The sequence below is a fragment of the Oryctolagus cuniculus genome, chromosome 6 (assembly GCF_051225735.1).
Source record: "Oryctolagus cuniculus isolate XC-2025 breed Fujian yellow rabbit chromosome 6, ASM5122573v1, whole genome shotgun sequence".
NCBI lineage: Eukaryota > Metazoa > Chordata > Mammalia > Lagomorpha > Leporidae > Oryctolagus > Oryctolagus cuniculus.
The window spans coordinates 142,826,309-142,844,155 of record NC_142872.1 but is presented as its reverse complement, the minus strand read 5'-3'; positions in this window follow the sequence as shown (position 1 = coordinate 142,844,155).

Here is a 17,847-nt window from a genome sequence, read left to right as displayed (position 1 = left end):
CCTTATCAAACTATGCATTATGGGGGCTGGTGTTGTGAAGTAGTAGGCTAAGCTTCCACTTACAGCTCTAGCATCCAATATAGGCACCAGTTTGAGTCCCAGCTGCTCTGCTTCCAATCCAGCTCCCTGCTAATGTGCCTAGGAAAGCAATAGCAGTTGTCCCGAGTCCCTGAACCCTTGCATCCTGGCTCCTGGCTCCAGCCTGGTCCAGCCCTAGATGTTGCAGCCATTTGGGAAGTGAACCAGCAGGTGGAAGATATTCTCTTCTCTCTCCCTCTCTCCTTCTCCTCTCTCTCTCTCTTTCTCTCTCTAACTCTGCTTTTCAAATAAATAAATAAAAAAACCTCACACACATTATGGTATACTACTAAATCAATATTGAATTACAAATAAATGTGAGTAGGTTCTCGATTAGAATAATCCCTCATTTAACCCCATTACTAAATTTAATAGTGCAATCATTGGTATTAGATGTCAGTTTCATTGAACAAATGCTTCACAAGGATCAAGCACTGTTATTAAAACCATGAGAAAAATAAGATTTGGCCCTTACCGTCAAGGTGTTCACAATCTAGTTGGAGAGAATGTCACAGATATTACGATATGCTAAGCATTAAAGAAGTCATATACAGAATGCTTCAAGATACAGAAGTATACAAATGGTCAAGATGATTTATTTTTGCAATTTTTGTCCCTTTTTCTTGATTATCAGCACAGTATAGAAACCAAAAATCTGGTGATAACAATTTGGATATAGTAAAGGACTACTGTCTCCTGTCTTCTGCCCACCCTGAAAGGGGTCAGGCTAATGTTCTTAGATTTGAAGTCATGATGAAGTGAGGATTGGAAGGAGAAGGATGGAAGCTGAGCCCCTTCCCCTCCTCAGGCAGTGAAGAGGCAGAGAGAACAGATCCTTGCGACCTTGGTTCCATATTATAGTAATAGACCAAAGAAGCAAGTCCCAGCCCACCAAAAGATTCCTTGAAGTACCAGCCTGACATAGGACTCAGAATTAGGGAGACCCTATGCTCTAGCTTTTTTGGGACCACCCAGATTTTCACCTGTCACCCCAGCATTTATCTAATTTAACATTTGTTTCAAACAAAAGTACACTAGTTTAGACAACAAATAATCATGCTGAGACATTAAGACAGAAAAGACATATGCCATAAGGTGGCGCCAAATGCAAGAGCACCCTGGAATTCCAAGCCTAGTCATTAATTTCACAATAACTTGACTAGTATTTTATAGTAACTGAAAACTGCTCCTACTATGGCCATTTGGAACATATAATGGGTGCATATTTTGTAATTTTGGTTTTTTTTTTTTTTTTCTGACTAGACCCTCCCCTTCTGATAACACCTCCCTTCTCTGTGACAAGTATATTTACAGAACAGGCATTGTGCTGCAGGGAATTAAGTCACCACTTGGGACACCTGTGTCCCACATCAGAGTGCTGGTTCAAGTCCTGGCTCCTCTGCTCCCAATCCAGCTACTGCTGATGTGCCTGGGAGGCAGCAGATAATGGTCCTAGTACTTGGGCTACTGCCACCCATGTGGGAGACCCAGATGGCATTCTAGGCTCCTGATCTTGGCTGTGGCAGGCAACTTGAGAAATGAATCAGCAGATGGAAGATCAATCTCTGTTTTGCTCTTTTGCTCTCTTGCTCTCTCACTCTGACTCTGTCTCTCCCTCTCTCTTTCTGCCTTTCAAATAAATCTTTTTAAAAGAAGAAGAAAAAGAAGTAAGCATATTCCCATCTGACCCTCACCATGACATTAGCTTCAGAAATGGCACCTCCCCCACAACATCATGGCCAATATCTCCATATCTAGACCTTTTCCTCATAAGCTTAAGAACCCTCAGTCACTTTTCTGGTTTTGTATAAAGACCCTAACTGTGCATGAAACAATAAGAAGATGCAACATAAAGGTACAGAAACATGAACATATAGAACAAAGGGATTGGATGATAGATGAAGCTTTCTAAGTAAGCTTGAGCCAGCTAATGATATCTTTTTAAGTTATTTAAAAAAAAATCTGAGGGTGGTGGTGTATGGGTAGTTAGCTTAGTGGTTAAGGCATCTGCATCCCATATCAGGGTGCATGGGTTCGATGCCCAGCTTTAGCTCCTACATCCAGCTTGCTGCTAATGCAGACCTTGGGAAGCAGTGGTGATGGCTCAAGAGGTTGGATTCCTAACAACCTCTGGCAGGTTGTAGGAGACCTGGATTGAGTTCCTGGTTCCTGGTTTCAGCCCCATGCAGTCCCAACTATTGGGGGCATTTGAGAGTGAACCAGGAAATGGGGATGCTCACTCTGTATCTGTCTGTCTCTCTCTCTCTCTCCTCACCTCACCTCTCCTCTCTCTCCCCCCTTTTTCTCCCTCTCAAATAACTTTTTAATTGAACCTTCCCCAGAGTTCTACCTCTCAGGATAAGGTGCTAAGGAAAATGTACCACTAGAGCTCTCTCAAAACTGTCACTCTCTATCCCACAGCCACTGCTTCTCTCTTCAGGACCTGGTCATCTCTCACCCTTACTATTGCAACAGTTTCCCAAAAGGACCAGACGTCTCCATCGTCCACCTCTACTCCTTACTCCACACTTCCTTCTTCACTTCTCAGAGTTACCAATGTGATCTAGTGATATTTATTCAAAGATCATTGTTGCACTTTCTCCAATAGCTCTCAATTGCCTGCAGGATGGTGCAGGGCCCTCCCTAAGAATAATATTCTTACTGTACCCCTCTGGAACCCCTCAGCCTATCCTTTGACCCCTTCTCTCCTCAGCTACGTGGTTCTCTTTCCTCACCACTGGGGCATCTTCCATCTCCCCATAGGAAAATCTCTTGTTCTTGTGTTTAGCATGCAAAGTGGGTATTAGTAGCAAAAGACTGCATTTTGAGTCTGTGAAAGAGTGATTATTCATTTATTCTTCCACCAGAACAGAACAATGGCTCTTATAGATCTTCCTCATATCATGCCCACGGTTCTAGGATGTGTCACTTTGCATTATGCAAACAATTGCTTCTAGCTCTTCAGTACCCAGTGGACTGTGGCCTATCTGAATCAGAATCAGATAACACTGAGAAAGAGGCATGTTCCCAAGTAGATTTATCTGTTTCACTTCTGCAGTTGCAGAGATTAGACTGCAAAATGTAAAAGTAGTTAATTATTGGAAATGAGATTTAATTCCATGCTATATCGGAATCTTTGCAGAAATTGCTGAGTTCACTCTGCTTAGTTTCTTTTTTTTTAAAGTTTCATTCATCTATTTTAACCAAAATCACTTTTCCCTCCTGAGTTTTATTAGACTTATATAATTTTTGAGGGATACAGCTGGGGTAAAAAAAAAAAAGTAGATTTGGTTAGGTTTATTGAGGTTAATTTATATATCTTAAATTCATATTTTTATGTTTACAGTTCTATGAAAATTGGCAACACATGCAACTCTGTAACCACCACGATGATCAAGATAAGGATATTTCCATCACCTCAGAATGTTGCCTTGTGCCCCTCTCACACTCCTGGCCTTTGCAACCAATGGTCTATTCCACGTATTGTAGTTGTGTTCTTCCAGAATATCATATAAATGAAAGCATAGTCTACGGCCTTTTGATTCTGGCCTCTCTGATTTAGCAGAATTCTTTTCAGATTTAGGATGTTGGCTGCATACATCTATGATTCATTTCTTTTTGTTGCTAAGTACTATTTCACTATGTAGATGGAATGTTCGTCTACCTGTAGATGGACATTTCTACAGTTTTTAGACACTATGAATTAAGAAGCTATACATATTTGCATACCAGTTTTTCTGGGATATTTGTCTATATTTATCTGGGATAAATACCTGGAATTAATGGTCTCATGGCAAATGAATTTTATCTATAAAAGAAACTACCAAACCATTCTTCAAAGTAGTTGAACTATTTTGCATTCTCACCAGTAATATATGGGTTCCAATTGCTCCACACAAGCACAGGCATTTATTGAACCCATACTCTAGACAAGGCTAGATGTATGAGTCATTGTTTGCCCTCAGTGTCCATTCTCCCCTGCTTCCTTAGAGACAGATACCTGATTTACTAGAATAAAGGTCTCCTTTTCAGTCTCCTTTGCAGCACAGTGTGGCCACATGTTGTGAAAATGTCAAGTGGCAACTGCTAGGTACTGGCCTTAGGTGACAGTTGGCCTGTGCCTTTTGTCCCCTCTCAATTTTGTTCCTTCCTCCCACCTGGTGGTCAAAGTTAAGAAGCTACCTTAGTCCATGAGTTAACCTTGACAGTGAGGCCATGCACAGAGGAGCAATAAGACAGCCTCATTTCTGGAGAATTCTGTGTACCACACCAGTATAGAACCTCTCACTTCTGGATTTCTATATGACAGAGATAAACATCTATAATAGTGGTCTGAAAATTTTCCCTAGTTCTTAACTCCTCCCTATAGCCATCCTCAACCTTTCCGCCACCTCCTCATGAGCAGGGTGCATGGGTAGTTTCCAACCTCTGATTTACAACTCAACCATGTTACTTCATGGTGGCAATAACAGTGTGCTGGATCTGAACCTGGACCCTCAGAGACCTGCAGCATTCCTGCTTGCTGATTTGTGTCTCTTCCTATAGCAGCAGAACAGCCCTGAATCACGTACTCCAGCTCAAGGAAGAAAGAGGCTACCCTTCAAGCCACAGGCCTCCAGTGACAGGCTGAGTTATCTCTGCTATGACAGACAGAAGTATCCAGTTGTGTTCAGCCTCACCCTGTCTACACAGCCAACAATTATAAAGGATTGTCAAGAGGAGCCAATGAGTTTTGAGATGGTTTGTTGTTTAGGAATACCCAATTGATACACTTATTTGAGCTACTTAATGTTGCCTATTATTCAGAACTGAGCCAAATTCCAATTTATAAAAATAAAAAGGAGTATAAGACAATGTGTGAGCCTTTCAGAAGCAAGTATGGATCAAAGTGGGAAAACAGGAGGCAAGTTAATTAATGTAATGAGAAAAATATTTAAGGATTCTGTACTAACTGGATATACATTTAGACAAAGATGAAACTTGACTCCTAACTTACTCTATACAAAAAAAATTTGAGATAAATCAGATTAAAATATAAGACCCAGAAACATAAAGACTGTCTCCTAATCTAATTATACTGAGTACCCATATAGCACTGCTTTAATAAAAATAATGTGTACAATTGATTACTTATGTGTCAGCCACTGATGCATTATTTTATTTAATCCTCAAGACAACACCACCATAAGGGCCAGCATCGTGGCACAGCAGATTAAGGCACTGCCTGCAGCAGCATCCCATATGGGCACCAGTTTGAGTCCCAGCTGCTCCATGTCTGATCCAGCTCTCTGCTAATGCACCTGGGAAAATCAGTGGAAGATGACCCAAGTGCTATGCATGTGGGAAACCCAGATGCTCCTGGCTCCTGACTTTGGCCTAGCCTAGCCCTGGTATGTTGCAGCTATTTGAGAAGTGGACCAGCAGATGGAAGATTTCTTTTCTCCCTGTAACTCTGCCTTTCAAATAAATACATAAATCTATGTTTTTGTCTAACATTTCCTTGATTTTGGTAATGGTACCTGAATTCTCCTTAGAAGGTTTCCCTCTCTCTCTCTCAAAATCCTTTTGCTTTGTCTGGAGGTAGCCTCCCATTCTATTTCCAGGATCAGATCCTTGATCCAAACATGGGCAATCAGAATCACAGTGATATTCCCAGATTCGTGGTGCTGCCCCTTTCTTAATTGTCTACAGTGTTCTGACTTTACTCGCCCAAGAATCACCTAAAGAGCTGGTTCAAATAGGGATTACTAGACTTTAACAAAGATTATGACTAATGGTTGAAGGGTAGTGATCATGAGTTTGCATTTCTAATAAGCTCCCAGCTCCTAGTACCAGCATCATCAGCATCAACTGGGAGCATTGTTAGAAATGCAAACTTACAACTGAGTGGTTGGCACAGTGATTAAGACAGCCTCATGGAACACTCAAATCCCTCTCCACTCATGATTCCAGCTTCCTCCTATTGTACACCCTGGGAGGCAGCAAGAGATGCCTCAAGTAATCGGGTCAAATAATACAGATTTGGATTGAGCTTCTGGCTCCTGGATTGGGACTGGCCTCAGCTTTTGAGAGCATTTAAGGAGTAAACCAGTAAATGGACGGTCTCTTTCAATTTTTTTTTTAAAACTTAAAAATAAAAAAAAAAGAATGCAAATGTATAGACCTTACTCCAGACCTACTGAATGAAAGCCTCTGAGGGTAAGACCTAGAAAGCTGAGTTGTAGTAAAATCTCCAAGTGATTCCTATGCATTCAAAAGTTTGAGATCCATCCTTGCACTAAGTGGTTTTGAACTCTAACTTTGTGTTAGAATCACTTGGGGAAGTTTTTTAAATATTCAAAGCCCAGGCATCTCCCTTAAAGATTCTCATTTAGGGGACTTGTGCTGTGGTGCAGTGGGTTAAAGCCCTGGCCTAAAGTGCTGGCATCTGATATGGGGTCAGGTTCTAGTCCTGGCTGCTCCTCTTCCGATCTAGCTCTCTGCTATGGCCTGGGAAAGCAGTGGAAGATGACCCAAGTCCTTGGACTTCTACACCCATGTGGGAGACCCCAAAGAAGCTCCTGGCTTCAGATCAGCGCACGCAGCTCCGGCCGCTGCAGTCATCTGGGGAGTGCACCAGCGGATGAAAGATTTCTCTCTCTGTCTCTACCTCTCTCTGTAACTGTGTCTTTCAAATAAAATAAATCTTTAATAAAAACAAAAGATTCTCATTTAAGTTTTGAAAGATCTTGTTAGAGACAAATTTGCACCAATGGAGGAAAAACACTACTCTGGTCATAACGTACTTACAAGGGAAAAGAGAGTCCAGGTATGTGTCTGCAGAAGTTGCCTGGGGTAAGACTGGACTGGAAGACAAATATTTGTATCCTTGGATCCTCAAGTGGCCTTCTAAAATATGACTTTATTGGTGCATAGTATCCCACTTTACCAGTGAACTATTCATTGGTAGTACCAGACACTAATTTATTTATAATCCATATCAACCATATTTCACAAACAAGAAAAATGAGACTGAAGACAGGCCCAAGCTGATTATTTGAACCTGGAACTATCTGTCACCCAAGCTCAGTTTCTTTTCTACACCTAAGTTTCTCAAAGAGGCTACACATTAGAAACACCTGGAGAACATTTATATTACACAAATGCCTGGACCCCAGCCCAGAATAAAAGACTCAAAATCTCTCAGGGCATGGTTGAGTATCTATTAGCTTTTTACTGTTCCCCCTGATTCTGATGCACCATCCTGTAGCATCCTGCATCTCACGCTATTTCTGACTTCCTCCTCCAGTCTCAGCAGAGTCACTTTCTTCTCCTCTCCTTTTCACTACTTCACCAAGTCACCCCCAAAAATCTCAGAAGGTTCCAAGGGTGCTTAGCCAGAGCATGGCACGGATCATTTGTATAACAATATGTCATTGCATCCAGAAAGGCTAAAGTGCTTTCTTGTTGCAGGGAGAAATAATGAGAGCTGGCTAGGTGTTACCTTGACCTTACAGGAGGTCAAGGCAGAGTGCAAGTGAGGGCAAAGGATAATGACACAGTCAAAAGGACATTGAATTAGACACTGGCCCGATGACAGCTCTGTTTGCATCAGCTTCTTGTGTTGACAGATACAGAAAGGAAAAGCACAATGGGGCTCTGTCTTCTTGGAATTCACTATGGTCTCAGAAAAAGTTTCAGAATCTTAGCCCAGCATTTAAATCCAAGTAATAATAACTGACATCCTTTCATTCCATTTGATTCATTCACTCACTCATTTACCACACTATTAAGCACTTATGTGCCAGTACTGATAGCAAGTACTACTAGAAAAAAGAAAGTGAAATGAAACAATTTCTTTGAACCTTAACCAAAGAAAGCTCTAAGTGTCTACATGCATTGTTGCAAGGAATGATGATGAGACATGAAATCCCAGCGCTGTCAAGATCAAGGCTGCTGTCTATTTGACCAGCTTTCTGAGCTCTACCACCACGCGGAGGGGCCTCGTATGAGGACAGTACGTGCTAATAACAAACATGGGTCTTTTCTGTTTCAGTGACATTGCCTGACAGATTCCTTTTATGTCCTGTTCTTTTTGTGTGGAAAACTCGAAGCGCCAGTGTGAATGCTATTTCCTCAAACAGCAAAACCACACCTGTTCACACTGCTCACCACATAAAAGATTTACATTTGTTCATTCAACTTTGAAGAGCAAAATGTTTCATCACCTCAAGATTATCATTTCCACACCAAGTTGCACAAAATATCATTGTAAAATAGTTGTGCAAAATGGTGAGTGTTTGGAAGATTTGTCTTTTTGGCAGTTACTACCTGTGCAACACTTTGGCAACTAGGGGAACAGATGGCAGCTTTCTGACTGCATCAGGTGGTGGGCAGTGAGCACTGGAAAGCTGGCAGAGACCCACTTGAGATTAATTCACAGGAGAAAAAGAGACGAAATATTAGCACTCAAGTATCTTGTCAGTAGATTTTTGCTTTTTTTTCTCTTAAAGAAATTAAAACAATTGCATATGCTTTTCTTTTTGTCTTCAGCTAACACTAAACTGCATCTACAGTTCAGAGGTGGATTTTATTGAATATTCTTGGTTACTAACATGTGAGTAAGCATGTACTATATTCCCTCTGTATAAACAACACTGTTTGTACAGATCTACTGAGATAAAATTCACATAATACACAAGTTATTCATTTAAAGTGTGCAAGTTCAATGGTTATTAATATATGACTATGCATCATTCACCACAATCAACCTTAGAACTTTCTCATTATCCATAAAATAAACCCTTTACCTCTTACACTTCCACCTACTTCTCTCTCTCTCTCCTCCCCACTCCCAGAAATCCTGTAATACTTTCTGTCTCTATAGATTTGTCTGTTCTGGACCTTTCACATAAATGGAGTTTTACATGATTTTTTGTGACTGATTTCTTTCACACAGCATAATATTTTCAGGTTCATTCATCTTGTGTTATACATCAGAATTTTATTGCCAAATAATATTCCATTGTAGCACATTTGTTTATACCTCACCATTATACCTTCCCCTGCACCCGCATGGGAGGTCCAGAGGAGGCTCATGGCTCCTGGCTTCAGATGGGCCCATCTTGTAGCCATGTGGAGAGTGAGCCGCAGATAGACAATCTCTCAGTCTCTGTCTCTGTCTCTGCCTTTCTGTAACCCTGCCTTTCAACCAAATAAATAAATCTTTGAAAAAAGAAAGGTGTAGGCCGGCGCCGCAGCTCACTAGGCTAATCCTCCACCTGCGGCACCGGCACCCCGGGTTCTAGTCCCAGTTGAGGCACCGGTTCTGTCTCGGTTGCTCCGCTTCCAGTCCAGCTCTCTGCTGTGGCCCAGGAGTGCAGTGGAGGATGGCCCAGGCCCTTAGGCCCTGCACCTGTATGGGAGACCAGGAGGAAGCACCTGGCTCCTGGCTTCAGATCGGCGTAGCAGCCACTTGGGGGATGAGCCAATAGAAGGAAGACCTTTCTCTGTCTCTCTCTCTCACTAACTCTGCCTGTCAAAGAAAAAAAAAAAAAAGAAAGAAAGGTACAATGTACCCCTTTGGCTACTCATTACCCACACACCCCTTCGAAACATTTAAACTTTCATGTAATTAACTCACTGTTTCACCAAGCATGATACAACCATCCTTCATGCAAATAGCCTCTTCCCCAAATGAGAAGATGTAAAATCCTAATGGTCATTGTTGTGATCTCTGAACTATGCTAATTACCCACTAAATTTCCATGTCAGTCCCATATGAAATTGTTACCTTGATGGTAACAGAATTAAATAGTAAACTTCAAAACAAGACAAAAGAAAACAATGCAAAGCAAAAAAGTCATAAAATCATTAGGGAAAAGGGGCAGGTGCTGTGGCATAGCAAGTAAAGCATCCCATGTAGACACCAGCTCGAGTTCTAATCCAGCTTCCTGCTAATGCACCTGGGAAAGCAGCAAGAGCTTACCCAAGTCCTTGGGCCCCTGCACCCGTATGAGACCCAGAAAAAGCTTCTGGCTTCTGTCTGGCATAGCCCTGGCCATTGTGGCCATTTGGGGAGTGAACTAGTGGATGGAAGATCTCTTTCTATCTTTCCCTCTTTCTATCTCTCCCTCTTCCTCTCTCTGTAATTCTGCCTTTCAAATAATTTTTTAAATCTTTAAGAGAAAATATTCGTGGGCCAGCTCTGTAGCATAGCAGGTAAAGCTGCTGCCTGCAGTGCCAACATCCCATATGGGCACCAGTTTGAGTCCCGGCTGCTCCATGTCTGATCCAGCTCTCTGCTATGGCCTGGGAAAGCAGTAGAATATGGCCCAAATCCTTGGGCCCTGCACCCAGGTGGGAGACCCGGAAGCAGCTCCTAGCTTTAGTTTGGTGCAGCTCTGGACGTTGTAGCCAACTGGGGAGTGAACCAGCAGATGGAAGACCTCTCTCTCTCTCTGCCTCTCCTCTCTCTGTGTAACTGATTTTCAAATAAATAAATCTTTTTTTTTAAATAAAATATTTGTAGCTGTTAGAGACAGTTTGTGTAACTGATCACTGTATTGCTGTGTAACAAATGATTTCAGAACCTAGTGGCTTACAACAAACAACATTTATTTCATGTTTCTGTGGACCTGCAATTCAGGAGTGGCTACTTGAGTGGTTTTACCACCCATAATGTGAGTCAAATATTGGCTGGGTTCCAGTCTTCAGAAGGCATGAGTGGGGCAAGAGAATCCACTACCAAGATAGCCTACTCACACTACTGATAAACTGATGTCGGCAATGGGCAGGAGGCTGCCTTTCCTCTCTTCATGGACTTTTCCACAGGGCTATTTAAAAATCCTCCCACATGAGAGCTGTCTTCCCCAGAGCAAAAGAGATCCAAGAGAGAGCAAAATAGAAGCCATCACTTTTTATGACCTAGCATTAGAAGTTACACACTCTCTTTCCATAATATTCATAGTAACATCCTGTTGAATACATAGATCAGCCCTAACCAGTGAGAGGGGACATGCAAGTTCACGAACACATGAAAATCAGTGGACACATTCCTGAAGACTGGCCACTACGACCACCCATTCATCTTCCTTTGACCTCAGCCAGAAGAGTCTTTAATTGGTGAGGTAACACAAACCTTCATTCCTGAAGGGTCTTTAAATACACACTAGCTCTTCCACCTTTAGTTTTCAATAATTTTCCATTAACAATATTAGACATAGGTTGGGGCGGGTGCTGTGGCATAGCGGGTAAAGCCGCCGCCTGCAGTGCCAGCATCCCATAAGGGCACCGGTTTGAGACCCGGCTGCTCCACTTCCAATCTAGCTCTCTGCTACGGCCTGGGAAAGCAGTACAAGATGGCCCAAGTCCTTGGGCCCCTGCACCTGCATGGGAGACCTGGAAGAAGCTCCTGGCTCCTGGCTTCATATCAGCACAGCTCTGGCTGTTGCAGCCAACTGGGTAGTGAACCAGCAGATGGAACACCCCTCTCTCTTTGCCTCTCCTTCTCTCTGTAGCTGTTTCAAATAAATAAATAAATATTTAAAAAATAATAATAATATTAGACATAGGAATACTAACAGGCTTAGTATCTTAGAAACGCTCCTAGATTCCAGAAATATTTCTCCATACTCTTATTGTCTAGTAAAAATCAAATTTTCAGGAGCCGGCCCTGTGGCACAATGAGTTAAACCTCTGTTGCAATGTCATACAGGTGCTGGTTCGAGTCCCGACTGTTTCACTTTCAATCCAGCTTCCTGCTGATGTGCCTGAGAAAGCAGCTGAGGACAGCCCAAGTGCTTAGGCCCTACTCATGTGGGAGACCTGGAAGAAGCTCCTGACTCCTGGCTCCTAGCTTTTGCCTGGCCCAGCCCTGACCGTTGTGGATATTTGGGAAGAACCAGTGGAAGGAAGCTCTCCCTCTGTCTCTCTGTAACTCTGCTTTTCAAATAAATAAAATAAATCTTTAAAAAAAAGAATCAAATTTGCTCTTGGAAATCAGGATCTATCATCCCAGTCTTTTTTGCCTAATGGTTCAGAATTATAAGCAACCCCAAATGATCTGGTAGCAATCACACTTCCCAAATCAATGGAATTATTGCACCCTTGGTAGAAGTCTTTCTCCTTTGGGAACAAGACCTCTAAACCAGCAGGGCTCAAAGTTGCAGGGAAAGGAAAAAAACATTTTCTGAGGGGGTTAGAGGATGTAATAGTGAAAGAAGCTACTCCAATTTCCACTCCTTAGCCCATGTATTCTGGCTATGTGAGAAATATACCATGTATTGGTCTCTCACTCAAACCTTATACTGCAAGTTCTAAGATACAATCTCCATTCTTTCAGGGCATTGTCTCTAAACTGGCACTGTAAGTAAAGTATATTTAGAAAGAACATTTACTTCCATGAATTCTTCCATCAGAAGCAATGTTGGTAGAATACCATGAGGGCAAATCAGTATTTTGTTGAGTCCATGAATACTGATGCTGGCAGGAGCATTATGAGCAAAGAAAGAAAATCCAAATGCAGATTAGGGTCTATCCCACTGATGATTTATCTCTGTTCCCTCCATGATGGCAAGAATTCAAAGTAATCAGCTTGCCATGAGGTAACTGGTTCTCTTTCCCTCCAGGAATGGTACCATATTGGTATGTGTAGGCACCATTCCTGCCACCATAACAACCCACTCTTACTAATGGGCCCGTTGAGTAACCACTAATTAAACATAGAAAGAAGCTGACTGGGGGCCGGTGCTGTGGCGTAGTGAGTAGAACCACTGCTTGTGGTGCCGGCATCCCACTGTCAAGGAAAGGCAAAGTTCTTTTGATGATCCTAGCAAATTGGTAATGGAGGAGGAACACTTTGATGTCAGCAGCTGTGCTGATTTTTTCCAGTAAAGATAATACATCTGGAAAAGCTGCTGCAAATGAATCACTCATGATTAATGTTAACATAATACACAGTCAGGTTCTTAGATTCATCTGCCTGCTTCACAGGCCCAGCCTTTCAAACATTTGCTGGTGGTAGTAATCTCCGCAATGCTTCCAGTGATGATATGTCTTAGTTTATGACACTAGTAGGAGGGGCTGGTGCTGTGGCACAGTGGGTTAACGCCCTGGCCTGAAGCACCAGCATCCCATACGGATGCCGATTAGAGACCCGGCTGCTCCTCTTCTGATCCAGCTCTCTGCTATAGCCTGGGAAAGCAGTAGAAAATGGCCCAAGTCCTTGGGCCCCTGCACCCGTGTGGGAGACCTGGAAGAAGCTCCTGGCTTCAGATCGGCACAGTTCCGGCTGTTGCGGCCATCTGGGGAGTGAACCACTGGATGGAAGACCTCTCTGTCTCCCTGTGTGTCTCTCCTCTCTGTGTTAACTCTGACTTTCAAATAAATAAAAACCTCAAAAAAAAAAAAGACACTAGTAGGAAAGATAAATTCTCAGATTTTTTCTCTTCTACTTTTTTCTACTCTAATGATCTTGTCAACAAATCAGATTCAGTATAGGGACATAGTGTGTTGCTAAGTATATGTAACAATTACTCATTCTGTACCTACTAACACCAAGGGATTCAAAGTTGACCCATAACTCTATCTATCACCTAACCACCATAAACCCCTACTTTAAATGGTAGATGAGTGGTATTTAAGGACTCTAGCAGTCCACATCAATTCAGAGTGAGGTTTAATAATCCCCAGGTTTGAGTTGTTCTAGCTATAACCAAAAGGTCTGAGTTTGTCTATTTCCAACAAACCATCCCTCTAGAAAATGGCCACAGGTCATTTTGGACCAAGCTTAACAGAAAACTTATGGTATTTACTGCAGCAGTGCTCCAAGGTCTATCCTCAAGAGAACCCAGTATTCTCTTAAATTAGGGAATTCTGAGCCTGTGAACTGATTTAGACCTAGAAACTCAATGAGAGGTCCTGGCTCTTCTTTGTGCTAAGACACAACCTCACTTCATTTTTACTTATTCAACAAATATGGACTGATACGTCTCACTCCTAGTACAAACTTTTTGTCATAAATAGTGTAAATATTAAACTATAAAAATGACTTGTAGGGGCTGCTGCTGTGGCGTAGCTGGTAAAGCCGCCACCTGCAGTGGCAGCATCCCACATGGGTGCCAGTTCATGTCCCAGCTGCTCCTGTTCTGATCCAGCTCTCTGCTGTGGCCTGAGAAAACAGAAGATAGCCCAAGTGCTTGTGCCTCTGCACCCACATGGGAGATCTGGAAGAAGCTCCTGGCTCCTGACATCAGATCGACTCAGCTCCAGTCATGGCCATTTGGGGAGTGAACCAGCAAATGGAAGACCTTTCTCTCTGTCTCTCCCTCTCTCTGTAACTCTCTCAAATAAATAAAATCTTTTTAAAAAAATGACTATAGTTCCATATCCACTGTTATTGATCAACCTTGTTATCTCTTAATATATTAGTTAAATGAAGCCATATAATGGCAAATCTTTTTGCTCTTTTTTCCTAAGATTTATTTATTACTTTTGAAAGCCAGATTTTAGAGAGAGAGGGGGAGAGAGAGAGAGAGATCTTCCAGCCACTGGTTCATTCCCCAAATGGCCACAATGGCTGGGGTTGGGTCAGGCCAATGCCAGGAGCCACTAGTTTCATCCAGGTCTCCTACATATGTGCAGGGGCCCAAGCACTGGGGCCATCTTCTGCTATTTTCCCAGGTGCATTAGCAGGGAGCTGCTTGGAAGTGGAGCAACTGGGATTCGAACTACTGCCCATATGGGATGGTGGCAGCTTTGCCTACTATGCCACAACACTGGCCCAATGCCAAATCTTCATAAACAATTTATTTTTACTATCCTTTAGACTTTGGATTTTTGTGTGTATATTTTATTATGTGCTACTGTCTATGTAGTTGATAAATACACACCACAGGTGCACATACAGTTTTGTGAGACTTTGTGCACATTTTTATTTTGTTTTTACAGGTAAGAATGGCTATATACAACCAATTCAGAGGGGCTGGCCTTGTGGAGTAGCGTGTTAAGCCTCCATTTGTGACACCAGCATCTCATATGGATACTAGTTTGAGACCCTGCTGCTCCACTTGCAATGCAGCTCCCTGCTATGTGCCTGGGAAAGCAGCAGAAGATGATCCAAGTGTTTGGGTCCCTGCACTCATGTGGGAGACCGAGAAGAAGCTCTTGGCTTGGGCCTGGCCCAGCCCCAGCCATTATGTCCATTTGGAAAGTTAACCAGCAGATGGAAGACTTCTCTCTCTGTAACTATGCCTTACAAGAAAATAAAAAATAATAATGAATATTTTTAAAATAAAACCAATTGAAAATAAAGTCAAAAGACTACACACACATACATTATTTCATTTATATATAAACTAAGAATTAAGAAAAGTTATAGCAAAATTAAAGACATTTTTAAAACATTTTAATTCAAACTATACTTTCTACCCACACATGAAAAACTACTAATTAAACCTGTCAAACCACAACCATCTTGCTTTACCTAGATCCAGAGTCATAAAGTACAATCTTTAAGTCTTTACATAAATAAAAAGGGGGGAATCCTTTTTATCTTTGCAACTCTTATCTCAAAGTTGCTCTGAAATGACTTTTATTTTATATTCTTGGGGGAATCAGAGTGGCAACAGAGCTGTAAAACTACAGGGAACACAAAATCCTGCCCAAACAGAACTGCACTTACTTTGGAGCATTCATAAAAGTTAACAGTCGTATGCTCAATCGGACTTGCCCCAAATGGTAGAGTTTGAAACATGCTAGGGGATTCCAATACAATCCCATCAGGGGGCATGTACCAATGCCATCTCACTAGTCCAAGTGATTAGTTTCTGTTCAGAATTGATCATAATGATAGGACTAAGAACCAAAGGGATCACATAAACAAGACTAGTGTCTGCAAATACTAACTGACAGAATGAAAAAGGGAGAGAACGATCCAACATGGGAAGCGAGATACACAGCAGACTCATAGAATGGAAGATGTCCTAAACAGTACTCTGGCCTCAGAATCAGCCCTTACGGCATTCGGATCCAGCTGAAAAGCCCATGAGAGTATTTCAGGCATGGAAAACCAAGATGCTCTGGCAAAAAAAAAAAAAAAAAAAAAGAAATGACCTAAATGAAAGATCTCTGTGAGTGAGATCCCAGTGGAAAGAACAGGTCATCAAAGAAGGAGGTACTTTCTCTGAAGGGAGGAGAGAACTTCCACTTTGACCATGGCCTTGTCTAAATATGATCAGAGTCGGTGAACTCAGGGGGCTTCCATAGCCTTGGCAGCTCATGACAAGAGCCTAGGGTGATTACTGAGGCCATAAACAAGAGTGTCAAATTGTTAAGTCAACAACAGGAGTCACTGTGCACTTACTCCTCATGTAGGATCTCTGTCCTTAATGTGCTGTACATTGTGATTTAATGCTATAACTAGTACTCAAAAAGTATTTTACACTTTGTGTTTCTGTGTGGGTGCAAACTGTTGAAAGCTTTACTTAATATATGCTAAATTGATCTTCTGTATATAAAGATAATTGAAAATGAATCTTGATGTAAATGGTAGGGGAAAGGGAGCGGGAGAGGGGAGGGTTGCGGGTGGGAGGGAAGTTATGGGGGGAAAAAGCCCTTGTAATCCATAAGCTGTACTTTGGAAATCTATATTCATTAAATAAAAGTTAAAAAAAAAGTAAAAAAAAAAGTTAATGGTCGTCAGAAACACCATTATTCAGACTGGCAAACGTTGCAAAGTTCACATATCCCACTTTTATCCCCACCAAATCTAGCAAAAGTTCTCAACACATTTTCACCCATAACTACAAGGCAGATTTGATCACAGGCGAATACTCCTATGGTTCCCTCTCCCCAAAATGACAGAGAAAACAAAGCATGTAGTGACAATTTTAGGAGTGAGAAAAGGGTAGTGTCCACATTAGAACTGTAGGACTAGGATAAGAGATGATTTTGTTGAAAGCAATAAATTTTGCCAGGAAAATATATAAATATACTTGACTTAGCAAAGTGTAAAACTATTAAATATACTTTCAAACTTTTAATATTCTAATAATTACACTTTAGTGAGCCTTTTTTTTTTTTTTTTTTAATTTTTGACAGGCAGAGTGGACAGTGAGAGAGAGAGACAGAGAGAAAGGTCTTCCTTTTGCCGTTGGTTCACCCTCCAATGGCCGCCGCTGCAGCCGGCGCACCGCGCTGATCCGATGGCAGGAGCCAGGAGCCAGGTGCTTTTTCCTGGTCTCCCACGGGGTGCAGGGCCCAAGCACCTGGGCCATCCTCCACTGCACTCCCTGGCCATAGCAGAGAGCTGGCCTGGAAGAGGGGCAACCGGGACAGAATCCGGCGCCCCAACCGGGACTAGAACCCGGTGTGCCGGCGCCGCAAGGTGGAGGATTAGCCTATTGAGCCACGGCGCCGGCTTAGTGAGCCTTTTCTAGCTCTCCAGTTGACATTATTAATAGACAGTAAGATAGCACTAAGTATAAATGTTTTGCTAAAGAGATAATTTGTTTATGCATACTTAGCACATTAAAAAATATTTATGTACTACTCTGTCATTTTCTCTAAATTGATTAGGTAGCCTAACTCTCAACATTACTAACAAATGTTCTCCTTCTTCACAGACATTATGGTATTTCCTTTTTTCCAGACTTGCCTCCTTTATGAAATGTTCCTACTGTCAAGACTTTGAAATGGCATCACGAAATTACAATCTAAACATCACCTTGGTTTTTCAGATATTACAGTCCATGTGTTAGTCCCATGTAAAACTATAATTCTACTTTCCAC